The sequence below is a fragment of the Eumetopias jubatus genome, unplaced genomic scaffold (assembly GCF_037043125.1).
Source record: "Eumetopias jubatus isolate StellerSeaLion01/CBP00866 unplaced genomic scaffold, mEumJub1_p1.0 scaffold_9, whole genome shotgun sequence".
In the NCBI taxonomy this organism is placed as follows: Eukaryota; Metazoa; Chordata; class Mammalia; order Carnivora; family Otariidae; genus Eumetopias; species Eumetopias jubatus.
In genome coordinates, this window is record NW_028274815.1 from 42,846,919 (window position 1) to 42,852,316 (window position 5,398).

The window sequence follows — 5,398 nt, forward strand, 5'->3', positions numbered from 1 at the left end:
CTAAATATAAATGAAACTGGAAACCAGTAGTAAAACAGATCAGTTAGCAATATCAGTGATTTATATGTTGTTGAAACAGGGCTTTGAAGCATTGTGATGCATTTTCCCTGTTAAGACATCTTCCCTGTTGATAATTATTGTGAATTGTTACCATCTAGAGATATTATAATACAAGTGTTTTAAATATTTGAAGGCCATAGCCCTAGGTATAGGTGAACAAAGTGGGACAGCCACTGGAGATAAACATCTCTCTTTCTAACCTACAACGTGTCTTAACTACTGTGGACATTCCAAGTAAATGAAATTGTGGAATTAGGAAAAAGTGAAAAAAATCCTTAAAGATGAGAACTCCCTCTCTTGTAATTTTGTACAGTAATATATTATATGAATGTACAATATGCTTTTTTTAACATTTCTCTATATCAGAGTATTTATAAATATATTAAAATAAAAATTTTGTTCAACTATGACATTTGCAAAGATATACTGAATTAATCAATATTCCAATTTTCTTAACCTTTCTGTGTGCATTGGTTAAAAACAAGGGGTGTAACAATTCTCACCCTTGGCTTCATGTTAGAATAACTGGGGAAGTTTTTAAAAATTGCGACTCCTTGGTTGTTTGCTAGAATAATTAGTCAGAATCTCTGGGGATGTGACTCAGACTACAGTGTTTTTTGTAAGCTCTCTAGGTGATTTCATTGTGTAGCTAAGATGCAGGAGCACTGCACACCAAAAGATTAATGGTTGAAATTAATAGACCTTGGGTAAAACTTGGTGAAGCATTATTGTTACTCTCCCTAAAAAGTTAGAATGTGAGATTCTAAGAAATGAAAAATCATTTTACATGTATGATTTTTTTCTTTCAATAAAACTGAAGCCTCCTAATCAAGTTTTAATCTAGTTATTCATCATCCAAATTGTTTAATGACCTATGTGATATGTGTCATGTCTTTGGAAGAAATTCAAATATTGAGTATTTTGCTGTTACAGAAGTTCTATTCTCTTATTTTTAATTATGTAAACAAGGCATTTCTGTAGCTTCAAAAAATCAAACTGATGTTAGAGTTTGTCTACTTTTAGTATGACATACTATTCATCTAGTTATACATCATTAAAGAGGTATCTTAAGTAAAATCTAACATTTTTACATTTAATATTTTTTCATAACGTGTACTTTTTAAATGTGCTAACTAAATGCATAAAATGTTTTGAATATTGGGCCTTTTAATTATAGGCATTATATCTATAATAGATTATAGATAATTTATATATTATGTTAAAATAATATTACATATGATTTATATATACATATAAATTATGCATACATATACATAGGTCTGTCAATGTACATATTTTTGTTGCCTAGTATATTAGATAATTTTACAAGCTTTCAAAATAGGAATGTGTTAAATTAGCATATCTGTGAGAGAGGTAGAAGAAAAACTACAAGATTAAGGAGGAAAAAATGCAGTACATAAAGAAATTCTTCTAATTCTTTTATTTGTTTTCAATAGTGTGAGTTTCAAATCTCTATGGAATTGAAATTCATTTATCTGTGTTTAATGTAGTGACTTCATAATTCTATTGTGAAATATGATATATATAGTATTTCACAAATTAAAGTATCCTGTTTGATGAAATAATTTAGGTATTCGTTGATCTACAGAAGAGACACAGGTTTCCAAAGTTATTTTAGTAATGTTTCAATCAAAAGTTGTAAGACTGTTGCTCCCCTTCACATTTCTTTAATTTTCACTAATTTTAATTTTTAGCATTTTGTTAAATAAACTTTAGAGTGATAGTTTATTTCCCCCAGTCTTATTAGAATTTTTATCAGAATTCTACTAATCTTAAATTTAGTTTAAAATACCAGATATATTTTTGTTATTAATGTTTTCTTCCCAGTAATATACTATTAACTTATATTTGTTGATATTTTGAGGCCTACTAATGTTTATGTGATTTTCTTAATCTAATTGCTATGTATATTTTAATGTTTATTTCTAAGTAGTTTGACTTTACCATTTATTATATTGGAGAATTTTTTTTTCTTGGTCTTCTCAGTTTATTTCCTGATATAGAAAAACTATGGCATTTTATATATGCGTTTTAAGAAATTTTCCCACATGTGGATCTTTTTATGATTCTAGTATTTTTGTGTTGATTCTGTTAGGTTTTCTATTCTAAGAAAACCTATATGATAGCAAGATACTGATAATTCACCTTTTAAAAAATATATATTGTTTGTTATACCGCATCAGCTAGCAATTTTAAGCTAAGTAAATGATTATTAAAGTTGTATCTTGCTACTAACAGAAACAGCTCTGATTCCCTTTTATATTTTTATCAAATACTTTGTAATTGAGAATAAAGGCACGGTTGTGTTACAATCATTGTGAGCAATAGATATTTTTTTTTTTATTAAGCTACTCTTATTTTTCCTCAGTCTGTAATATATTTTCTAAGAGTCTTCAAGGTCTTCATTTTTAGAGTCCTGCTTGTTCTGAATGAATAGTTACCTGTCACATGCCTTACTATTATTCTGTTTAAAATCATGGGATCTAAACTGAAAACTAAGTTGTTCTGAGCATATTCTTGCAACTGTATTGTCTGATTTTAGTTTCAGCTAATAAAATGAGATAGCAAGGGGGCCTAGGTGGCTCAGTTGGTTAAGTATCTTGCCTTCAGCTCAGATCCAGGGCCCTGGGATCTGTGTGGCATCAGGCTGCCTGCTCAGCGGGGAGTTTGACTCTCTCTTTCCCTCTGCTGCCCCTACCCCCCACTTGTGCTCTCTCTCAAATAAGTAAATAAAATCTTAAAAAAATGAGGTGGCAAATCAAGCATTTTTCCCCCTTAAAGTCTGAAGAAGTTTATATGCTCTGGTGCTATATATATATATATAAATGTGTCTCTCTCTGTCAAATAAATAAATAAAATCTTAAAAAAATATATTATGCTGTGAATCTCCCCATGACTCAAGATTTGGCTGCATTCTATCATATTTTATTTTTTACTTAATTTATTTTTTCAAAGATTTTATTTATTTAATTGACAGAGAGAGAGAGAGAGAGAGACAGTGAGAGCGGGATCACAAGCAGAGGGAGTGGGAGAGGGAGAAGCAGGCTTCCCTGCAGAGCAGGGAGCCCAATGCAGGGCTCGATCCCAGGACCCTAGGCCCATGATGTGAGCCAAAGGCAGACGCTTAATGACTGAGCCACCCAGCCCCCCCCTTAATTTCTAAATTAAATCAGAAATGGAAATAATAACGGGATTCATTCTGTGATAAAATTAGAAGCAGCTCTGGAAATCTGAGTATCTCTTCCTCTGGCAATGAAAGATGTAGTGGTTGTATGATAAGAAGACCCACATTTGAGTTGAGCAACTGAAATTATTAATCATCTTTTCTTTTTTGCCATGTACATCTGTAATAGTGACTTGATATTTCATGTTAGCCCTTCAACATCTTCATTTATGCCCCTTCTCTTTCTTTTTTTTTCTTAATGTCAAAATATGGAGCTAATGATGCTAACAATTGAAAGTTAAAATTTAAAGTTACTTTTCTATTGAATTTTTTTAAGTTTTTATAGGAAGTTTAAGGAAACTAATATTTATCATCTACTATCTCATTTCAAATTCATGGCAACTCTACTGAGTGTTATGTTAATTTTCTCATTTTGTTTTCATAATATTACTAAAAAATAGCTATTTTATTCCAATTTTACAGAAGAATAATTAGGCATATAAGAAATAAGGAAGAAGTGCAGTCTAAATCCACAAGTGCCTAACTTTAAAAGCTAAGCCATTCAATTTGATAGGCAGTGGTAGTAGAGAGTGGGGACCCCAGAAAGCCCAGAGCAGCCCCATCCCTGCCACCTGCCTAGTTTCCACTACACCCCAGAAAAGCTGTAGCTACCACAGGCGGCCCCAGTGACCATCAAGGCAACCATGAGCAGCCAGGCTGAGACCCAGCAGCAGCCTGTAGCAGATGCAGCCACCAAACCTGGCACCACAGTGAACAGCAGTCCAGGGGACCACACACAGGCAGTGCCTGCAGGTAGGGACAAGAAGATCATTGCAACTAAGGTTTTGGGGACAGTAAAATGGTTCAATGTAAGAAACAAATATGGTTTCATCAATAAATATACCAAGGAAGATGCATTTGTACACCAGGCTATCATAAAGAATAACCCCAGAAGTGTAGGAGATGGGGAGACTGGAGTTTGATGTTGTTGAAGGAGAAAAGGGTATGGAGGCAGCAAATGTTACTGATCCTGGTGGAGTTCCAGTTTAAGGCAGTAAACATGTAGCAGAATGTCACCATTATAGACATTATCCATATCCACATTCCAGGGTTCCTCCATGCAATTGCCATCAGGATAACCAGAATAGTGATCATGGGGAAAAGAATGCAGGAACAGAGAGTACTCTTGAAGGCCAGGCCCAACAGTGCCTATCCTACCTTAGGTAATGGTTGCCACCTTTCTACCTGCAGAGACCCCATGGGCGTTGACTATAGTATTCCAACCCTAATGTACAGGGAGAGGTGATGGAGGGAGCTGACAACCAGGGTGCAGGAGAACAAGGTAGACCAGTGAGACAGAATATGTATGGGGGTTATAGACCCAGTTCTGCAGGGGTCCTCATTGCTAAGATAGTCGAGGAAGCACAGCAATGAAGATGAGGAAAATCAAGGGGATGAGACCCAATGTCAGCAGCCACTTCAAAGTCAGTACATGGCAACTTCAATTACCTGCACAGGCACTCAGAAAACCCTAAACCATAAATGACGTCAAAGAGACCAAAGCAGTGCATTTACCAGCTGAAAATATGTCCACTCCCAAAGCAAGAAGTGGGGTGGGGGTGGGGGGCTGAGTAAATGCTGGCTTACCATTACTATCTCTATCATCTTCCAGCTTAGGGTTTAGTCATCCAACAAAAAAGAAATGAATGTGAAATTCCAGCAATAAGAAATGAACAACTGATGGGAACTGTAAACTGTGAGTGCTTGCTTTTTGCCCACTGACCAGATAACTAGGACTATCTGCATTATCTTTGCAGCATGGTTGTTTTTTAATTATTCTACCTAAATATGTCTCTTCTTGGTAATGGCAAATATGTTGTATTTATTTGTTTTTTTAAGCCTGTTTTTTTTTCTCAACACACGTTTGAAGTTTTTTAAATTGTTTCATATATATATATATATATAAATATCTGGTCATATTGAGATTTTTAAGAACTTAATTTTTAATTTGTAATAAAAATTAACAACTTATAAAAAATTTAAAGAAAAAAATTAACAACTTATGAAAATAGATCTACCCTAAGACCCAGCAATTGCACTACCAGGTATTTATCCCAAAGATACAAATGTGATTTGAAGGGGCATGTGCACCCC

At 34.0% G+C, this 5,398-nt stretch overlaps 1 pseudogene; it reads left to right on the top strand.

Annotated features, from left to right (window-relative positions):
- The first annotated feature begins 3,948 nt into the window (after positions 1 to 3,948).
- Positions 3,949 to 4,875, top strand: LOC114223455 (Y-box-binding protein 1 pseudogene; annotated as a pseudogene).
- The last annotated feature ends 523 nt before the right edge of the window (positions 4,876 to 5,398 follow it).